General features: G+C 38.6%; 1 pseudogene; it reads left to right on the plus strand.

Annotated features, from left to right (window-relative positions):
• The first annotated feature begins 6,542 nt into the window (after positions 1–6,542).
• LOC101387204 (elongation factor 1-alpha 1 pseudogene) lies at positions 6,543–7,083 on the plus strand (annotated as a pseudogene).
• The last annotated feature ends 16,237 nt before the right edge of the window (positions 7,084–23,320 follow it).

Raw genomic sequence — 23,320 nt, forward strand, 5'->3', positions numbered from 1 at the left:
TCTTCCTCTATTTTGTATGTGGGACGTCGCCACAGCCTGGCTTGAGTGTTGTGTATGTATGTGCCAGGGATCCAAACTCGCAAACCCTAGGCCGCCGAAGCAGAGCTTGCGAACTTAACCACTACACCACTGGGCCAGCCCCTACATTTGGGCCTTTTACTATAGAATGCAAAATTTGTGATATTCAAACACATTTTAATTGTAAATACTAAGAGCCAAAGTAGACTATTTGTTGTAAAACAACTCTTAATATTTGAAAAAGTTTTTGAAGAAGACTTGGAGAGTAAAATATTAATTTAGAAAATTAGCTTAGCTAACATAAAAGGCTTTATATTAAAAGAGAATACCAGCGTGTGAAACAAATATGTACTTGTCTTGAGAACGGTAAGGCACATAGGAAAGATGGTGAGTTTTGGCTAACGCATATCTTCTTAAGCAAAGTATGGAACTTGATAAGACCTATGAAAACATTAGCAAAGGGTCTGGAAATGTGTCCTTATCTATATATTGAGGAAGTTGAACTAAATCAGGAGTCAGCAAACTTTCTGTAAAGGGCTAGATAATAAAAATTTTCAGCCTTGTGGGCCATAAGGTCTCTGTCACAACTACTCAACTCTGCTGTTGTAACCTGAAAGGAGCTATAGACAATAGGTAAACAAATGAATATGGTTGTGTTCTAATAAAACTTTATTTACAAAAACAGATACTGGGCCAGATTTGGACTGTTGGCCATAGTTTGCTGACCCCTGGACTAAAAGATCTCTAATTGAATATTCCAGATTCAATATTTTAAAGTGAATGATAACATTGGCCAACATGGATTTTCTGATTTTCCAAACTCATTAGACATTGGTCAAGAAATGTGACTAATTGTGAAATAGCAGAAAAACTTGGGCTTTAAGTGTAATTCAAACTTTAGCTAAATGTGCATCAATTTAACCAGAGTTCTCTCTATTTAGTATCACTGTGCTTATGTATGAAATATTGTGACATTGCCTGACGTAGTATTATGACTAATTTTATTAATAGATCTATTTTAAACAACTACCTAATACATTTTATGAAGCATATTCAAACATATATGGATGTAGGAAATTTCTCTAAGGAACATTAAGGCAAAATAAATACTATTAATTTTTGATAATCTTAAGTTTCCTCTTAGAGGGCTAGCGACCAAAGTAATAGTCACCTGTATGTTAGGGCATTTATAGAGCAGTATCAGAAAGCTTAGCTTGCCCAGAGTTCTCGGTTGACTTTCTTATGAGTGTCTCATCTACAAAATTCTTAATGTATACTCTCCCTGGTCCTGGTACTATGCCACTGAGGGGAAAAAAAAATCAGGTTTAAAAAATTTTTATGCTAAAAGCGGGGTTAGCAGGGGGGTTTCTATTGTACTTAAGGGACAAATGCCTGTTTAAGACATAATCTCAGTAAAAAGGGAATGATGGTGGAAGCCGATGGACATTTCTAGGAAGAACTGTCGTGGGTATCTTGTTTTCATTGATTAGTTAGCTTTCTAATGCTCAATTCCTAATGACTTGGTAAGAAGCAGAGGGAGTTTCCAAGGAGTTAAAACTCCCAAGTGAACTTTTCTCAACTAATAGCATAATGTAAGGAGCCCTGGTTCCATTTTTACCCCGACTCACTATTTTTATGATTTGGGAAATTATTTCATTTCTTTGAGCCTCAGTTTCCTCATATGCAAAATAGAAAGAAAAATTCTACCCTGGGGCTTGCTGGGAAGATTACAGATATCTCTGTAACATATCTGATATATAATAGGCATTCAAAAAAACTAGCTAGTGTTACTATGAGCTTTATAGCAATTGGCTATTTAGAAAAACTAGTACTTGCCCCAGTAAAGTCAAAAAGATTTTCCTGGTACCAAAAGGAAAAGAAAAAGCAAAGACTAACAGTTCATTGAACACAAGGACCATCATCCTTCTATCTGTCAAAGAGGCTAACATGATGTATGGCACCAAGTTGACATTCTGTCAGACATTAAGTCAGAAATACTGACAATAAAGACGGTGGGAAGTCCCTAAAAGGAGAGAAGAGTACACTTTACTTACAGGCAGCAGGAAGATTCACTATCTTTTAGCGTTTTATGGGCTAGGAAGTCCCTCCAAGGGAAGCACATTTCAGCGAAGGCACAGAGTTTCTGTGGACACTTGATTTTGGACCTCTGTTACACCTCTGGGTCGAGGCAGCTGTCCAGCATGTTTCTATTTTTCTGTTTAGTGGCTCTTCCTAAAGCTGTGTGACCCTTTTCCCCTCTGCTACTGCGAGGCCTACTGCAAACGTACAGCTGCTGTTGTGCTTCTTAAGGCCTCTCTGCTGGGCAGTTGCCTGCTGCTAAAGCTCTGCTTCAAAGCCCCCAAGAAATGAAACACATGGGAAGATTCCAGGCTCACTTGCTGGATGTTGCAGAGACCAATGTCGAAATGGGTACGCAGAAGGGTCTTGGCTCTGCTCTCAAAACCCTCAATTCAATAAGTCACATAAAGGCTCTAGGCTCTAGGAACTCCCCTCTGAGAGGTTCTGCATGACTTTGAGCAGAGCCGGAGCCAGCAGAGAGTCTGTCTGGGAGGGGCTGGCCTGATTTTCAACCTGGTATTACTCTTCCTATGTCTTGTGAGTGGGTCACATGCCATGGGCTTTAGCAGACAGGTGTGTGCTGGCCTGCATGTCTGCTCAGTGTAGCCTGGCAGGTCCTACCCCACTGCTCCTGACTTACCCAGATGCCTTGCCAGACGGAGGATGACAAATCCTCTTTCTTTCCCATAATTGGTGCTGAGCTGGATCCCTTCAAGCAGTCAGTGAAAAGAATCCAAAAAGCAAGGGCTAGACTGGGGTCAGAAACTTAGGAGGTGATAAGTTGCCAAAGTTTAGTCAACAAAAGCAGAGTGAAGAGCAGGACAAAGTCAGGAACCAAGACAACAACCAGAGACTCCAAGTCTGAACAGAAGTAAAGGAGAGAACCAGAGTCTAAGGAACAAAATGAAGACAACTGCTGGTGGGTGCTGACAGACAAGAACAAAGGAATTGAAAATATATTTGTAGTTAAGTTGGCTATAGAGGATTCCACTGTGGTCAGATGCCAGCGTGTCTTGGATGCCCCAGATGTGCTCCTGTGGGTCTGCCTGTTACCCTTCCTCATCAATATCTACCTCTTCCTCCTAAATATATGAAGCACTCATGGGTTAATGGTACTGATATGACATGTAAACATGGGCGATGGTCCTCAAATAGGTATTTGTACACCCGTGTTCATAGCAGCATTATTCACAATAGCCAAAAGGTAGAAGCAACCCAAGTGTCCATCGACAGATGAATGTATAAACAAAATGTGGCATACACACATACAGACACGTGCGCATGCACGCACAGTGGAATATTATTCAGCCTTAAGAAGGAAGGAAATCCTGATACATGCTCCCACGTAGATGAACCTTGAGGACATTATGCAAAGTAAGCCAGTCACAAAAAAAATAAATACTATATGATTCCACTTATAATGAGGTACCTAGAGTAGTCAAATTCATAGAGACAGAAAGTAGAATGGTGGTTGCCCGAGTGTGGGGGAGGGGAGAGTAGGGCATTATCATTTAATGAGTACAGAGTTAATTTTGCAAGATGAAAAGAGTTCTGGAGATGAATGGTAGTGATGGTTGCACAACAATGTGAATGTACTTAATGCCACTGAATTGTACACTAAAAAATGGTTAAGATGGTAAATTTGTTATATGTATTTTACCACAATTTTTTTTAAAAAGGCAGTGATTGCCTTGGAGAATTATCACTTTTCATAGCAATTGGTAATGGTGTGAATTATACAGGAATTCTGTCCTCAAAGCCTTTTCAGTTTAGTGAGATATCCAATGATTCTTGTTCTCAGGAAAGAGAAAGTATAGAAAGATATTTTCAGGAATTTTTAGAAATTGCTTACAAATGGAAGTGTCTTCCTTTTGGCACCACCAAGAAGCCAGTACTTTTCTGCCAAAAGGATAGTTTCCTGAGGAGTAACTAATAGCCCATCCTACCTTGAGAGACAGCAGAAGAGGAAAAAAGGGTAGATTAGGACAATGTGTCACACAGAGCACAGTGTGCTCAGGAAAAATCTGGAAAGGAAAAAGGGGGAAATGGAGATAACATAAGTGAAAAGTAGAAAGCAACATAAAATCAGAGGAAAATAAGAAAATGTAGCAATAGCTCTCTGCTGAAGTCTGTGAACCCCCAGTAGCAAGCACAGCAACAAGGACTGTGAAACTTTAAGGCACAATAATCTGTCAGCAGAAGAGCTCAACGGAGAAGACTTTGTGGAACAAAACAGGACTAGTGAGAAAAACTGAGCACAGACCTCAGCCCCCCTTGACCTGTGAGCTGTTGTAGTCCTCTGAGGAGAAAGGAGGCCTAAACAACATCTATATACACTCTCTAGAACAGTGCTCGTTCAACTTTTGTGTGCATCAGGATCCCCTGGAAGGCTTGTTAATATAGAGATTGTGGTGCCCACATCCAGAAATTCTTCTTTAGTAGGTCTCAGTTGGGGACTGAACATTCGCATTTCTAACAAGTTCCCAGTTGATGCCAGATGCTATTGGTTTGGTGACCACACTGTGAGAACCATAGCTCTAGAATTAAAGAGGTATAGGATATTAGTGATTGGTTAGGGAAGTTTTATTATTTTTTTTCCTAATGCTTAAAAAGGACAGCCCAAATCAAAAACTATAGTAAGGGACTGTATTGGAAATATTTAAATGCAGGTAGACCTTGTCCACCATTTGGTCTCTTAATGCAGAGGTTAAGAGTGTGAAAGATAGACGTGGACTGTGTCACTTTCTAGCAGCACGCCTTTAGGCAAGTTTCTTAACCTTTCCATACCCTATTTTCTTCATCTATAAAATTAGGATAATATAACACCAACCCACTGGCACTGTGGGAAGATTAAATGACTGATGCATGTGCAAGGATTTAGCACAGTACCATGGCACATGGTAAATGTAGCAGGCATTTGTTTCTGGCAACCCAGCATCCATCTTTGCTACTTTTGTACCAGTTTCCATTACCTCTCCACTCATATTGTCTGTAGCCTTTTGAAATCTGAATCTTAGGAACAAAGCTAAGATAACCCGCCATACTGATCCTCCCAACTTACCATGGAAACCACTTCATCCTGCTGCAGGTAGTTTATAGGCAAAAGTATAAAGATATATATTGCCTTTATGGAAATGTTTAATCCTTCAGTATTCCCTTCAGTGGTTACTAGAGAGGGAGAAAGATAGCTCCAGAAGTTTCCTGAGTGAATTAATTAGTTTGCAATTGCAGTATTATTCGATATCTTGTATTCATAGCACTGTGCTAAAAGTGTTGCAAGAGAAGCAAAGGGTTTTTGTCCTCTAATTTGTGATGAAAATCTGAAGCTAGCTGATAGGATGGAATGCAATTTTTTATTATCTATAAACTCAATAAAGATTATTAATTTTGGAAGATAATAATTTTAATTTCAATGAAACAAATAAACGACCAATTTCAGTTCTCTTCTGTTAGAGGATGTACTTACAGTAGTTGAGAAATCATTTTTCTTAACTATATCACAAAGGAACACTCTAGGCTGTGGCTTCAAGCCTGGTTTGTATGCTATAAACTCTTAAGAGAATGTAAACCTTTGCCCCCTGGGCCTGCCACTTAAGAAGATGAGCTCCGATATGGTTCCATTACATAAGTGCACTCCCCAGGAACACACAAGTGGGCTACGTGCTCTAAGAGTTGGAATTTGTTGTTGTTTTTTAATGGCTCCTCTTTTTATTGTGTCTCTTGAATGGCTTCATGTAGCAGACGCTGTTAGTTGCTACCTGTAATCCTTTCCTTCTCTCCTTGTGAACTGTCTTTTCTCTTCCACATAGCCGTATGCTTCAGGGAGGCCAGTCCCGGTTCCAGCTCTGTGAAGGGAGGGATGGGGTGGTATTTCTTATCCCAGATTGGCATGTGACAAGGGCTTGTGACACAATTCTGGCTATGACAAAATGAGGGGAAGTCTGCTGGGGACATACGGGAAACATTTCCTCACTCTTAAAAGGGGCACACAAGAAGGAGGTGAGCTCTTCCTCTGCTGGGCCTGTTTATGTCTGCATCTGAACTGGGCTAAGGGGCAGGCATCTTGTAACTAGGAAGGGAGCTAGCCTAAAAGATGGAAGGATAGAAGGATACAAAAATCCTGAGAGCTTGTTGATGTCCCTGAGCTGCTGAATTCAGTAACCCTAGAGGCACCATACCTCAGGACTTTGTTAAATAAGATAGTAAAATTTCCCTATTGTTTGACATATTTTAAGTTAGATTTCCTGTTACTTGCAGACAACATTATCCTAACAGTCATCTATATGATACTAATCCTTGACTAGGTGAAGTATTTGAAGAGACTGGTGGAGGAAGCTAGGCACAGATGTTAGCCCAGGGCCAGTCTTCCTCAGCAAAAAGAGGAGGATTGGCAACAGATGTTAGCTCAGGGCTAATTTTCCTCACACACACAAAAAAGAGAGACTGGTGTTCTTAAACCCAGCATGGTGGTCACCTTTGCTCCATCGGTGTTACACCTGAGGTAAAGCCTATTGAAATGCACCATGAAGCTTTGAGTGAAGCTTTTCCTGGGGACAATGTGGACTTCAAAGTCAAGAATGTGTCTGTGAAAGATGTTCATTGTGGCAGTGTGGCTGATGACAGCAAAAATGACCCGCCAATGGAAGCAGCTGGCTTCAGTGCTGGATATGCACCTGTTGTGGATTGTCACACAACTCCCATTGCTTGCAAGTTTGCTGAGCTGAAGGAGAAGATTGATCATTGTTCTGGGAAGAAGCTGGAAGATAGCCCCAAATTTTTGCAATCTGGTGATGCTGCCATCATTGATATGGTTCCTGGCAAGCCCATGTGTCTTGTGAGCTTCTCTGACTATCCTTCTCTGAGTCGTTTTGCTCTTTGTGACAGAGACAGACAATTGCTGTGGGTGTCATCCAAGCAGTGGAGAAGAAGGCTGCTGGAGCAGGGGTGGTCACCAAGACTGCCCAGAAAGCTCAGACGGCTAAGTGAATATCATCCTAATACCTTGCACCCCAGCTTTAATCAGTGGTGGAAGAATGGTCTCAGAACTGTTTGTCTCAATTGGCCACTTAAGTTGAATAGTAAAAGACTGGTTAATGATAACAATGCATTAGGAAACCTTCAGAAGGAAAGGAGAATGTTTTGTGGACCATTTGTTTTTTTAGTGCATGTGGCAGTTTTAAGTTATTAGTTTTTAAAATCAGTATTTTTAATGGAAACAACTTGACCAAAAATCTGTTACAGAATTTTGGGACCCATTAAAGCAAAGTTTAATGAGAAAAAAAAAAATTCTGTTACTCAGCTAGATCTGTTTGAAGCCCGATCAAAGAGAATACAAAGGAACATGAGGAATCTTTTGAGTGATGGACAACTTAATTATCTTGATTGTGGGGATGGTGTCTTGGGTGTTTGCATATGCTACAACCTATCAAATTATACACTTTAAATATGTGCAGTTTATTGTCTGTGAACTATATCTCGAGGATAACTTTCTCTGACTACAATGCAATTGTTAGAAATTAATAATAAAAAGAAAACTAGGAAAAATCCACATAGAAATTTTAAAAAATTTCTAAAAATTCATGAGTCAAAGAAAATCATGATAAAATTCAGAAATTCTTTAGAATTGAACAATGAAAACAATACATAACAAACTTTATGAGATGCAGCTAACGTGTTACTAAGAGGTAAACTTATTGCCTTAAACGCTTACATGAGAAAATAAGGAGGACTTGATATTATTAATCTAAGTCAGAAAAAAGTAAATAATGAAGAAATAGAATAAAGGAAATAAAAAATAGAAGTTGGTTTGTTAAAATAAATAATTAGACAAATGTCTGGCAAATATAATCAAGGGAAAAGAAAGAGGAATAAAAGAATTGAAAAAGGAAACAAGATGTAGTAGACATTAGAAAGATAAAAGGATTTTATAATCTACTTCTAGCCAAGATGGAGCAACAGCGATCACATTTATCACCCTGACTAAAACAACCAAAAAACCAGACAAAATATATGAAACAATGATTTTCACTGGAAATCAGGGAACAAAGAACAGCGATTCCTAAGAGACAGAAAACAAACAAGGAGAGCCCTACGATTGGAACTTCCTATCTTGAGAATTTCCAGGCCATGGCGCAGGGAGTGGGGGGAATCAAGGTGGATCCCAGCAGTTTCCACGAGTTGCTGAGAAGTTGATTCTTGAGAACGCAGAGCTGAGAGTCCAGGGAAACCAAAGAAGCTAGAGTTTGCAGGACAGAGTACCTGACTCGAGAGAGCAGCCCAGAGAGAGAACCTAGGACATCTGCACATGTGTGAGGAAACTGAGGCCAGAGAAAGGAACACCTGAAGGCATTTAAGGAAAGACTGCCAGGAGTTCACAAAGGGCCAGGAGTATCCCTGCTACCACCAGCCAGTTTGGAAAAATCTCAGAATTCACGGGCACTGGATGGAGTACTCTGAAGGAATTCCAAAGGAAGATGAGAAAACTTTTGGAGGTGATGGATATGTTCACTATCTTGATTGTGATGATGGTTTCACGGATGTTTACACATAACACGATGTTAAATCAATCTTTTATTTCTGAACAAAAACCTAATAACTTATCTTTTTTATACATTGATAGGTTTTTTTGTTGTTGTTTAGGATTTTTGCATCTATGTGCATGGATGAGATTGATCTGTATTTTTACATATTGTTTACAGATACATACATATGCTATATTTAATGCCAAAATATTGAAAGCCTTCCCTGTAAGATCAGGAAGAATACAAGGATATCCACTACCATGGCTTTTATTATATTCTCTATTTTATGACAAGGATGTTCACTACCACGACTATTCAATATTGAACCACTGATCCTAGCCAGTGTAGTAGGATAAGAAAAAGAAATAAATGGCATAAGAATCAAAAAGGAAAAAACAAAGCTCTCATTTGCAAATAATATAATTTCCTATATTGAATAACTCAGAAGATCTCCAGATAAACTCTTGGACTTAATGAATTTAATAAGGTGCTAGATTAAAAAAATCAACATATAAAAGTGAATTGCATTTCTAAATAACAGAAACAAGTTAGAAAAGGTAATTTTATTTTATTTTTTTAAAATAATTTTACTTATTTATTTTTCCCCCAAAGCCCCAGTGGATAGTTGTATGTCATAGCTGCACATCCTTCTAGTTGCTGTATGTGGGATGTGGCCCCAGCATGGCCAGAGAAGCGGTGTATCGGTGCGCGCCTGGGATCCGAACCCAGGCTGCAAGTAGTGGAGCGCGTGCATTTAACCGCTAAGCCATGGGGCCGGCCCAGAAAAGGTAATTTTAAAAGTACCATTTACAGTAGCAACAAGACAAAATATCTAGGAATAAATCTTGATACAGATGTGCAAGTCCTTTTTAGGAAAATTAAGAAATTTTATTGAAAGACCTTAAATAACATCTAAATAAAAATGGAATGATAATATATGATGCTCGTGGATAAAAAGACTCAATATTATAAGAAGTGAGCACACAAATGGAATACAAATATATCTAAAAATACTCAACTTTTTAGTAATCTGGGAAATGTAAGATAAAACCACAATGAAACACCACTAAACTTCTACCATAGTGACAAAAATTAAGAACTCAGACAATACCAAATATTGGAAATGATGTGGAACAATGGAAACTCTCATATCGTTCCGTGGGAATGTAAATTGGAACAATGACTTGGCAGTAGATAGAAAAGCTGAACATGCACATATCATAACCCAGCATTTCCACTCCTAGAGAGTAGATGCTCTTGCACTAGGAGACGTGTACAAGGATGTTCATAGTAACATTGTAACTGAAAAAAAGTAGAAACAACCTAACTGTCCATCAGCGGTAGATTGGCTAAATAAAGTATGGTATGTTTATATAGTGGAATACTATATCACAGTGAAAAGGAATGAACTATCCTTAAATGTACCACCATAGAGAAATCTGAAAAACAATGTTGAGAGACAATAAAGCAAGTTAGATAAGAATATAAAATGTGAAAAACAAAGCTAAATGACACAAATATGCTAATATTAAGATGAAAAGTAAGAGAACAAGCAACACAAAATTCTGGATGGGGTTCCCTTTGTGAGGGTGGAAGAGGGGTGTGGGCATGTAAGGAACTTCTCAGGCACTGCTTATGCTCTATTTCCTAAGCTGGGTGGTAGGTACACGAGTGTTCATTTTATTATTCTTCTTTAAACTGTACATTTACACTGCATGCACATGCACTCTTCTGTAGATATGAAGTATTCACAATAAAAGATCTTTTCAAAGTAAAAGAACAACAGAGATGGTAAATTATTGAGATAATTTAGCTGACATGATTGAGATAAGAGCTCAGTTCTATAATAGAATTCACATTCCATGAACTGGGTGGCCCCATTGCTCTTTATTTCTGAGTGACTAATGTCTTTGTTTGGGTCTTCCTGAAAACAGAACCTGGGGCTGGCCCGCTGGCATAGTGGTTAAGTTTGCACGCTCCACTTCAGCGGCCCAGGGTTCACAGGTTCAGATCCTGGGCACAGACCAATGCACTGCATCAAGCCATACTGTGGTGGCATCCCACATACCAAAAATAGAGGAAGATGGGCACAGATATTAGTTCAGAGCCAATCTTACTCAGCAAAAAACAAAAATAAAGACATTTCACAAAAAAAGAAAAAAGAAAACAGAACCTGTGATGAGGACTTGGGAGCAGATAGTTTATTTGGGGGCTGATCACAGGAAGCAGGATTGTGAGTCAGAAGCAGAGACTGATACAGGGAAGGATGAAAACCCAATAAATTGTGTATTGCGGTCTTTGCTCTAGGCACTAGGGGCTCAACGTCACCAGAACCTTTGAGAAGCACATAGACTGCCTCTCAAATTACTGTCTGAAGAACAGGAGGCTGTGCATTTACTCACCAACTGCTGTCCCCATGGGTTGAGAGTTGCTCCTGGGAGTGTTAATTCACCAACACTTCTGGGGTGAACCTGCACTTGGACTAGGCTCAAGGCTTCCAAAGAAGTGCAGAGGCAGAAAGTGTGCATACAGTGGCACAGGAGGTAAATCCTGCCAGCATGCGTGGAACTGTCCACCAAAGCTGTGGCTGAAACCAGAGGTGGGCTGAAGGTGCACCAAAGCATCCCCTACAACCAGAGCCAGATATCACATCTGAAAAGTACACTCGTGGTGCATGGGTTGCTTTTTTAAAATATCATTGGTGCCAATTCACCCTCTTGGAGATAAAAGTGGCAATAAAATTTTTTAAATTATTTAACAGAACTTGTTTTTCCCACTCGTCTTTTAAATTGCTTCTCAGGTTCTACATCTTCTCAGCCTCCCCCTGGCTGGATGCCTCCATAATTCCCTGTGCACTTCTCTGCCACTGTACTTATCCGACTATGCTTTAATTAGCAATGTATTTGTCTATCTCTCCCACCAGATTCTGTTTTAGTCATCCTGGAATGCTGTGTCCTCAGTGCTTGGAATGTAGAAGTTAATTAAATGTTTGCTACATGGATGAATGAAGGAGTAGTGAGTGAACAACTGAATACGGAAATAAGAGTGGAACTAGAGCCAGGAAATAGTAGGAGGATACAAAAATAGGGAGAAATGAAGGAAAAAAGCACAAGAAATTCAGTCTGAAATTAGATTTTCCTCATTTTAATATTTTTTCCAAATTACCAATATGCTTTCAGTGCATCTTGAATCTTTTTTTTCCAATTGTGTTTCTTCAGGGCATCACTGAAGAAAGGCATAATGGGTGATATCCACAAGGGCAGGTACATAACACCCCGGCTTTTCCTGCTTGAGTTTTGAAGAGATAGGCATGGAGTAAGACAGATGGAGATTGACATATCATTGTGATCACAGATAAAGCAGATATTGGAGAATGGGGCTTATGTCTGTGAGCACTACTGAACCCCAGAATTAGACTGACACACCCTCTCAGGCATGGACCACCAATGGGGCTTATGTCTGTGAGCACTACTGAACCCCAGAATTAGACTGACACACTCTCTCAAGCATGGACCACCACTGGCTGCCTACATGGGGCTAGTCCTCTAATAGTGTGGCTTGGAGACATGGGTGCTTCCTGTAGGCAGCTGGCCCCCAAGAAGAGCAGAGCAGGGCGAGTGGGGCTCTGATTCCTCAGTGCCTGCTCCTAAATTCATGGTCAGATAGGTCACTTTTCCTTCCTAAACTAGAGTTTAGGGATGGAGAGGATTATGCTAATTGATGTCCCTTCCACTGGAAGAAAACACCAGGAGTGGGGAATAAGCATTCCTGCTAAGGATAGGCATTTTATAGTTAAGGCAAAATAATGTAGGGGAGGAAGACCTATTCCTTTACCCTCTGGGTCCTTCTGGCTGGTCTAAGAGTTAAATTGACATGAGATAGAATAACAGGAGAAAATCAAAGAAATTTTAACAACATGTATACATGAGAGAAACCCAGGAAAACTGAGTAATTGCCAAAATGGCTGAACCCACCACCTTAAATACCATCTTCAGCTAAAGATAAAGGAGGATGTTGGGGGTAGTGGTTTAGGACTTCAAAGGGGAGGAAGGCAATTCACATGGATATGGAAAAGCAAATGTTTGATGGGCCATCTATAGACAATGCTACCCGAGAGAAAACTTTGATAAAAATGGATTTGGCAAGGATCCTCCTGGCCTACCATACCCAGAGTTATCTATGGTGATGGCCTGTCCTGGGACAGGCCTTCTGTCTTGAATTCTTTAAGGCAGTAAGGGGGAAGGTCAAAGTTTCTTTCAGAGTCTTCTGTTCTTAAAAATAATCAAGCCAAAGAGACACATTTTGAGGTGGCCAATTCTGATCCCCCACAACAAGTTACCCCCACAATAGTATGGTTATTTTTACAGCAATAGTAGATTACTTGAGGTTCATGGCACCATAATCAATCTGGTTCAAGTTTAACAGTAGAACAGAAAAAGACGCCAGAATTTAAAGAAACAGTATGTATTCACTTGCACTCTAGAGAAATGTTCTAAATATGTAATTTGGCAGTTATTTTTTAACATTTTTAACTAAAATAAATCTTATTGGGGGAATAATTATCACACACACGGCACAAAATTCAAAGAGTATGAAGTGTGTATGGTGAAAAGTCTCTCCCCTACCCTGGCAATTACTTTTAAGACTTATTTTTCTAATTATACATCATCAGAGATGTGTTCTATTTCATTTGCCCTTTCCTCTTGATTTGATGAGTACAAAGTCCTCAATTTACAAATGATCTTTTGGAGCATAATTTGCTTGCAAGTCCTTTGGAATTCAGACTACATGGTAAATTTCTGTTTCTTGTTTCTTAAGGAGGCTCTCTAGCTTTTAATGACACCTCAAATGCAGCACACAAAATAGTATAAAATCTAACACATTTAATCACATGGTTTCTATGCTAAATTGTGTTCCATGTTCTAACCGAAACTATCAGAAATGTATCTAATTCTCCGCCGTTGCACCCTACTCCAAAATCCCAGCAGAGACCATTCCTCTTCTCCCCCAATCTCTACGCTAGAACTTTCAAGCTAATTCTTGGGGAAGAGGGGACAAAATATTTGTGTATGGTGGTGGATGAGATAGTGATGGAACTTCCAGGAGGGTAACAACATACTCCCTGGGAACCACATGCTGATTGGGGACTGAGCAGTTGGACCACAGCGGCACTAACAGCATTCCAGGCACTGGAGGGCACAACTCTCGGGTCACACAAGTTGCAGCTTTCTTCTGGAGTAGAGTCAGAGGTGGCAATAACTGTGTGCATATAAGTACCTTTAACTTATAGAGACAATTGCAAAAGTTGACAATCTGTTTAATCATATACAAATGGTACCTTTCCTATCTCTTACTTTTAATGGATACAACTTGAAAAGGAAGTATTTTTTACTTCAAAGATGTATGAATATTTCTTCTATAGTATGTTTCAATACTAACTCACTATCATGATATATGGAAAATATTTTGGCTCGGAGAACCAGAGTGGGGATACTTACAGTCTCTTACTCCAGAAATCGAGATAGCAACTGTCAAATAATTAAGCCAAACATTTTCTTTTCTCTCTCACTCAATTTATTGACCAGATACGTTAGGGCAAGAAGTATGCTCGGAGAGGAGTTAGACAGTCTCCTGCGATGAAATGAGCAAGGTTCACAGAGAGATAAAAAGAAGAAAGTAGTCAACTCTCTTTGGCGCTGGGGATGGCGGTTGGAGAGAGGAGGGCACTCGAGAGGCTTCAGTGAGTGTGCATGTGAAAGGAGACAACCTCCTATGTTTGCCCCACAAAGAGCACGTCATGCACAGAGCTGTGAGACAACCTGCTGTGCCAGGGAACTGCAATTCGGTGGGGCTGGGCTGGCGGAAGGGGTATGGGATAGGACGTGGCAGGAGGTGAGTCTGGAGGCTCCAGACCATCCAGGACTTATATGCTAATGCCTTGCATTTTAGCGTCCATCACAATGCCCTGGAAACTTTTTTTAAACATTATAGTTATTCTTAGTCCTATTACAACTAGTTTTTTAAAAAGCTTTGTAACTTATTGTTAAAAATTCAGACAGAAGGTTATAGGACAAAAAGTCAAAGTTGCTCTCTCTACTTCCAGACCTAATCACTTAATGCTACTCACCTGTGGAATATTTTTTTTCCTTGATAGAATATATTACAGGAATATCTCAGCAATACATGTAGGTATCGACTATTTCTTTAAAATTTATTTGAAGTTTGTAAAATCAGAAACAGATCTGTCTTACATCCTCAGGAATCTGGTATTTTTTTTTCTGGTGTTGTGTATTTATAAATACACACACACATATAATACACAAAAGTCATTTATCAGTTATGGAAACTTGTATTTTAAAAAATCTTGCTGTATGGAATTTTTCAAATGTATACAAACCTGGAGAAAATAATGTAGTGCACTTCTATATTCTAATCATCCAGTTACAACAATTAGTAATATTTTCCTTTCTTAATTTTATACTCCACACTCCCCTTTTTTGCTGAAGTTTTAAACAAACACTGGCTGTATATTATTTCACTAATAAATAGTTCAATTTATATCTTTCACACATAAATATTTTTAATACATTCACAATACCATTATCATACAAAGCAAAATTAACACTTCCTTAATATCATATAATATTCATTCTGTGTGCAGTTTTTCTCCATTATCGCAAAAATGTCTTTTATTTGTTTGGATTAGGATCCAAATAAGATCTACATATTACATTGATTTGAGACACAACTTGTGTCATTTATTAAATTTCTATCTTTATTTGCATCTATTTCTGTATTTGCTTCCCATTTCCATGGTCTTTCTAGACAGACTAACAATATACCAATACATTGTTACAATCATGCAAATTTATGATATGTTTTAATATTTGGTGGTAACTTCCCCACCCTCGGTTCTTTTCTTAGAGCTTTTCTGACTATTCTTTTTGCTTATACTTTCAGATAAACTCTGTAATCAACTCATCTAGATTTAGAAAAAAAATCTGATGGTAATTGTATTAAATTTATAAACTAATTTAGGGAGAGTTTACCTTTTATGATGTGAGTCTTCCTGTCCAAGAATATAATGTATCTTTTTATTTTTTAAAATCTATTTTTGTGTCATCAGTAGTGTTTTATAGTTTTTCTTATTTAGATTTTATCCATTTCTTATTAGGTTTATGCCCCAGTATTTTGCTCTTCTAAATAGGGTCTGTTGTTCCGTTATTTCTTCTATCTGCTTATTGTTTGTTTAGGAGGATATTGACTTATTTATATTAATTTTATTTCCTACTTCTTTACTAAATGCTCTTATAATTTCTATTAATTTTTCCACTTATGTTTTCGTTTTCCAGATGTATAATCATGTTATCTGCAAAGAGAGAGAGTTTTTTGTCTTCTTTCCAATTCTTATGCAGTTAAATGCTTTCTCTTGTCTAATTGCATTGGCTAACACCTCTGTTTCCAGTGTTAAATATAATGGACATGATGGTCATCTTTGGTTCTTCCCACCTTTAGTAATGTTTTCCCATTCAGAAGCTGGCCTATGCGTTGAAGTATCCCTCAATTCCTATTTAATTGAGTATTTTTAACATGAATGGGTGTTGAATTTTATCAAATGCCTTTTTGGCATATATGAAGGCAATAACCTGATTTTTCTCCTTAGCTTTATTAATATGATGAATCATATTAATTGATGTCCTATTATGGAACCACTCTTGTATTCTTGGAATACACTTTGTAAATACATATTATTTTAAAATACATATTGTTTTGGTTCTTTGCTAATATTTAAGATTTTTTACATCTCATAAATGGGATTGGTTTTGTTTCTTTTCCCATGCTCTGGACAAGATTAAATAGCGTTGGGATGATCTCATCTTCTATGGTTTGATAGAATTCCTCTATCAAAGAGTCCTCAGCTCAACCCCAGTTCTACAGTGTGTGGGCCCAGTAAAAAAACAACTGAAAGCCCTCCCCTCCCACACCCACTCTCGGTGATACTCATCTATAGATTTTGCATTTTGGAACCGCCATAGGATATGAAGATGCTAAATCTTTTAAGAAATGAGTATAATATTAACACCAAACCTGACAAAGATCACATAAAAAGGAAATTATAGACCAATCTCACTTATTCTGTGAATAAATTAAAAACCACTGAATTGTACACTTTAAATAGATGAATTTTATGTTACATGAATTGTATCTCAATAAAGCTGTTTTTTTAAAAAGATTACTATAGCATGATTGCTAGATATCTCACTTAGGGGACTGAATGGCTGGTTGTGCCAGTTACTAACATTGGGAATAAAGGAAGATGAATGATTCGGAAGGAAAACTACTGAATTTCAGTTTCACACAAGCTATAAATAGTAATTAAAGCTACAGAAGGGAATAAAGTTACATAAGATGGAGAAAAGTACATATAGTTGTAGAATCAAGAGCATATTCACTCTCCAGCATATTATCCTGAAATTCTATATGAAAATAAATTGAGCTTCCAAATTTTTTAATATGAGCTGAAATTTCCCTTTGCTTTCTATTTTATTGTCCAGAACATACATGATTAGTTTATTGCAACCAATATTCAAATTAATGTTAACTTGAAATCAATACAATGGTCATTAACAGAATAACTAAAAGAATAACAAAATTTAACTATTTTTAAAACCCTTATCTGGAAATTAATGTTAAAGAGTCACCTTCCGACACCAGCGAGGAGAAAAACACATCTCGTTTATGACTGGCTTCCCTCTGAAGGTTTATGAAAGTTTGACCTTTATGTAGGAGAATGGATGTGATTGAATAGCGTGTACATTAATTAAGATGAATAAGTGTAAAATTAACTCAAGTGAAAACCCAGTCTCACAACGAGTTGGGCAAACAGTGGAGGATAACTTTTCTCATGGAGCTGAAGCTTTTGTTATTTTTGTTGGTTAAGGCTTCAAATAATTGACTTCTCACAAGGAGGCTGCAAGCAGATTCTCTAGCAAATTGGTATCCTGGGGAGAGCCAGGTACTTTGAAAATTTCTAATTAGGAGGAGTTAAAGGTTATATAAGCTCAACTGCCAAATTGACTGCCTCACCTTAAAAGCCAAACAGAATCTACCTTCCTGTCCTTCCTTCTCCTCCTTAGCCAAGACCTGGTCTAGAAATAAATTTTAAAACGCAAACACAAAGTTCTGTGATAAATCAGGTCTGAAAGCCGGAAGAGAGCTTGTTAGTTACAGCTTAACAGACTCCAGTAACTGTTCAAATTCTTTATATCTAAGCACTCATAGTCACAAGTAGTCCCACATTTGGCTTCAGTTTCAACTAAACCAGAGAGAGGACAAAAACGTTCAGTAAGCTATATTGTGTCCACGGAACTCTGTCCCTTAACCATATCTACTACATGTTTGAAAGCAGGATAATTTCAGTCTGGAGTTACAGATTCTATTGCCTATAGAAAAATCTAATCAAGACCATTACCATGGATACTGCCCAATTTTAGAAATAATGTTATTCCTAAAAAAAAGCCTGAAGATCATATATTTAATAAAAGTTATTTTAGCAATTGTGGTTTAGAAAATATTCCTAACCCAATTTTCACCTGTCTTTACCAGACTGTAGATACAAATGGGGTCACACTATAGCTATGCATAAGTTACAATGGATCCAAATTCCATCCTCTTTAAACAGGAGCTATTTTTTTCCAAAAAGATCCTGATTGTTTCTGGGAGTCCTTAAACAATTGCCTTCCCCATATTCAGAAACCAATCTCTCAGTTTTCATCACTATATGGCATCATTCATTCATTCAAATAATACGTATTGAGCACCTACCATGTGTGAGGGGACGTAGCAGAATCTTACAGACGTTTCTGTCCTAGCCCTCTTGGGGCAACCATAGTATTTTTCCTGGTTTGCTCCAGTTCTCATTTGTCAACAGTCGTTGCTAGCCAACAGCTGGAAGAAAGTTTTATCACTGTCTCTGCTGAGGAAGTCCACTGCGAAACACTTGATCAAGATGTTGCCAAGAATGCTAACTCCCAATGTCCCCAAAGCCTCCAATCTTATGTGCCAGAACAATGCTGGATTCCACGAGGAGGGGGAGAAAATGGCCCTCCTCAATTCTGTTTCAATCTTTATCTGGGCCCGAAAGCAGGGCTGCTTCTTTGTGAAAAATTTTCCTGTAGCTCTAGGGGCTCAAAACCAATCCACGGGGCTCAGCGTCATGTACTCATCTCCGTCATCCTCATCACTCCTCTTTCCTGTCCTGACCCCAGTTCCCAAACTAAAGCACCAGGCATGCCAATGAGAGCAAACACTTACTGGGTAATAGTGGTTGTGTTTGCATGAGGTGTGACCAGACCCCAACTGAAATGGCCTGTTGCATTATGCAGCATACTTCAAAAGCTTGGCCAGCAGCGTAGCATATAAAATGCAACCACTTGAAGCGTTTGCCCAGAGCTATGGCAAAAAAGCACATAACATATCAGTGAACTTGGTCCATTCTTCAACCTTCAGTATAGGCTGATATGGCCGAGATTGGTGTAGCTTGCTTTAATTATTTGGCGGTAGATTTTTATGAACAAAAGGAACCTTGAGGTTGTCTAGAGCTGGGTGTGGTACTGGGTTGAAAGTAGGAATTGAAAAGAGCTTGCTGTGGTTGCCTCTAGAGGATCCAAAGCAAAGTGGGAAATGTGGTCAGGAGAAGGATTCGGTCTAGAATATTGAGAAATCGTGTTGTCAGGGAGGACATGTGGCAACTTCTAAGGGCAACAAAACAAAAACAAACAAACAAAAACCAGACACCAGACCAATCAGAAACTGTTACTGAGGGGTTTGCTCTGGAAAGGCTAAGGATAAATTAAAATAAATCCAACCCCCACCAAGTCTGACCTGCCATGTGGCTGAGTGTCCACTGTAGCCTTGCATATGCTAAGAATGGTTCAATTCAAACGTTTCTCAACTACTGTAAAGAAGAATCCAACACAGGGCTATAATGTCTATAACCCCGGAAACCAGGAACTATTACTACTGGAGTGCAGATTGGGCAGCTCAAATTTTGAAATTTCTAGTACTTTGCTCAGTGTTGTTCTTTCCATCATTTAAATAATCTCAAAAGGAAATACTTAAAATCATTAAGGGTTTCTAAGAGCCAAGAATAGGTAAATCCTCAGCCTAGGACTTGAAAAAGTAGCAATTAGTTATTGTTTTTCCTTTAAAAATGTTTTTTAAAAGGCAATACATATCTGTTATAAATAATTTTTCTAAATATACAAAATAAAAAAAGGTGTCTTCCTCTCCTATCCCAATTCCCACTCCCCAGAGGTAGCCACTGTTAAATTCGGGGTATATCCTTGTCTTTCTCCTGTGCATATACACCTTCTTTCTAGAATATGGAATCATACTATATAAACCATTCTACAATTTGGATTTGATCACTAAATAATTTAAATTGGGTATCTTTGCATGTCAGTAAATAAAGAGCTATGGCCTTTTTTAAACGTCCTGTATCATATCCCACTATACTGAGGTAGCATTATTTATTTATCCAATCCCCTATTGATGGACATTTGGATTATTTCCAGGTTTTGATTATTACAAATAGTGCTGCAATTAACATCCTTATACATTCATATCTATGCACTTATGCAAGCATTCTGGGAGATAAACCCCTGGAAATGGAATTGCTTGGTCAAATGGTATATGCATTTAGAATTTTGATAAGTATCCCCTAAATTACCTCTAAAATGTTTGCACAAATTTACACTCCCACTGATGATAACTGAGTGTTGTTTTTCTAGCTGCGTACAAGATACAAGCACTCTCCAAGCTGTGAAAACCTATCTTATAAGCACCTACACCTTACAGATAAACTGCTCATCTAGACATAAAATGTAACCACCCTGAGGCAGGAAGACGCTCCCTTTCAGATCCTAGAGATGGAAAAATACATTCCCCATGTCTCCTTATGACTCCTCATTCACTCATGCATTCACTCACGTATGCATGAATCCATACATTAGTTCCAGCTCGCATTCATGCATTCACCCAATATTTACTCTCAGTCTGAAAAGTTCTTGGTACCACGCTAATCACTGTGGTTATAGGGATGAAATACAGTCTCTGCCTTTAAGAAGGTCACAGTCTAGCTTCATGGAAAAGACAGCAAAGGAAACCAACAGTTGCAATAGAGTGGGATAGTGCTGCTTTCAGGTTAGTGCAGGGGTCCCTATGAATGATGGAGTAGAGTGAGTGCATAACTCAGGATAAGGACTGCAGAGAGGACCAGGAATGTGGTCCTGGGAGGGCCAGGCAACTATCAAATCTGATCCAGTCAGGGAGGAAGTGAGGAAAAGGCCAGGACTGGGTACCCCGAAGGGCAATCTTAGCAGCAGAAAGTTATATTTTGTAAATATAGTTTTGTTTTACTCTTAGTTCTTTAATGAAAATTCTTGAGTCAAAGAAATCTCAACCTTGTCTTTGTTGAACAGAGGGGAAATGGAAAAGATAAGGAGATTTTTATCCCATCTATTAAAACTGGCAGACGGCTCAGTGCCTCTGTTTCTGTGGGTTGGCAAGGTTGAACTGTTTCATCTTGTGGACCTACATGACCCCTGTGGAGGTGGGGTAGGTATAGGAAGCCAAGAGAGTGAGGGTCAGAGTCACTTCTAGAATTAACAGTAATACCATTTTGTGGTATTATTCTAAGTATGAAATTTATCCTAAGTCAGAGCTGTGGACAACTATGTTTATTGATAATTTATAAGAACCAAATTGGAAACAACCTAAATGTCTGCCCATAAGAGATAAATTAAATATATGATGGTAAGTCCATGAAATGGAAAAATACATAGCCATTAAAATAATATTTTCCAAAAACTATATAGTAAGGTATGATAATTTCTATAATAAAATGTTAAGTCAGAAAAGGAGTATACAAAGTATATATACAGTATGAACCCCCCTTCATAGTAACAATACATTTTATGTATTTGTGTATATTTTTCTCTCTATGCACATGCACACACACACACACACACACAATTGCACTTACATACGCTTATACACAGATATCTATTTATCTTTTTTATCAGTCAGGGTAAGCTTATCTATGCTTCAGTAACAACCTGAAACTCTCCACTGCTTACAACAACAAACATTATTTCTCCCTCATGCTGCCTTCCATCCTGGGTCACCAAGGTGGCTGTACTCGTCACAGACACCCTGGAAACCACAAAGATGACAGAGGTTCTATCAAGAGACAAGCTTCCACGATTGCAGAAGCACGAGTGGGCTCTAAACCTTCTGCCCAGAAGTGCCGCATAAACTTTCTGCTCATTTTCATTGGCTGAAGGAAGTCATATGGCTTCTTCTGAGTTCAATAGGACAAGGAAGGGCATCAAGTATTTGTGAACAATATTACAGCCTACCACAGCTATATATCTAAATATTAAGGGGAAGGGGTAGGGATGGGAAAGAAATTCACTAAAAGAAGTGGTTATCACAGGGTAGTGAGAATATAAATAAGTTTTTTCTATATGATTTTCAATACTTCCCAATTTTGTAAACAAACAAGTATTACTTCTACTTTTGTTTTCTTGATTTACCTAAGTAACACATTAACGTATTCTGCAAATAATTGAAACACTATAGAAGTACAGAGTGAAGTGACACTCCCCCTTCACATCACCTCACTGTAACCCCTCACCTCCCACCCTGCTCCCAGAAGTAATCTCGGTTTACAGTTTGGTGTATATCCTTCCGGATTGTCTTCATATATGCATTCTCACACATAAATAGGAATATACATGAATTGTTTTTATGAGAGAAAAAAATTAAAACAGCATGTAAATTAATCAATATGCACACTATTTTAATAAACTATTTTCTTATATAAAATGTATAATTCAACCATACCAGTTCAGTGTCCGTAACCACTCCCTCTCAATGCGTGAACTTATCGGCAGGCAATCCATGCTGTGTACTTCTCTGCATTTCCTTTTCTTCTAGTTTCTTGAGCTTTCTGCCTCTGTCTTACCTGTCCTCCTCGGCTGACTTTTCCACTTGGAAGCTTCTGCACAGTCCTCCTCGGCTGACTTTTCCACTTGGAAGCTTCTGCACACTCCATATTTTTACTTCCCTGGCTCCCTGACCCTCACTGGGGCTAAGGGCTTCAATGCTGCTCTTTTCCTGTGGCCCCACAGCTTCTAGCCAGCATGGCCTGCTCGCAGCCCTGCCTCCAATGTCGCCAGCCCAGCTGCTCAGCACTTTAGGAGAAGTGTGTGTAGGGATGTTGTTGGACTTAATTGATAAGACCACGAACTATTTGGAGCCTCAGCTGCTATGCTCAAGGGAACTTGGACTAATGACTCTCATGGTGGGGTGTTGGAGTTTGGTGGTTTAAAAAAGCACATTCTATATTGTGATTCTAATTTGGAAAATAACAAACTTATTGCTTTTACATTGCAAACTTTAAAAGTAAAGATTGCAGATGTCAGGGGAGAGGGAGAATCCCCCTTCACCTTTTCCCTTCAGGTTCTTCTGGCTGGCCAAATAATTAAAAGACAGGTTAGCAGGAGAAAATAATACCAAGTTTAATCACATGTATATATAGGAGAAACCAGGGAAACTGAGTTTTTCAACACAATAGCAGAGATTCTCATCTTAAATACTATCTTCAGCTAAAGACAAAGGAGGATGTTGGGGGTGGG

The sequence above is a fragment of the Ceratotherium simum genome, chromosome 9, assembly GCF_057802395.1.
Source record: "Ceratotherium simum simum isolate JZ-2026a chromosome 9, ASM5780239v1, whole genome shotgun sequence".
NCBI lineage: Eukaryota > Metazoa > Chordata > Mammalia > Perissodactyla > Rhinocerotidae > Ceratotherium > Ceratotherium simum.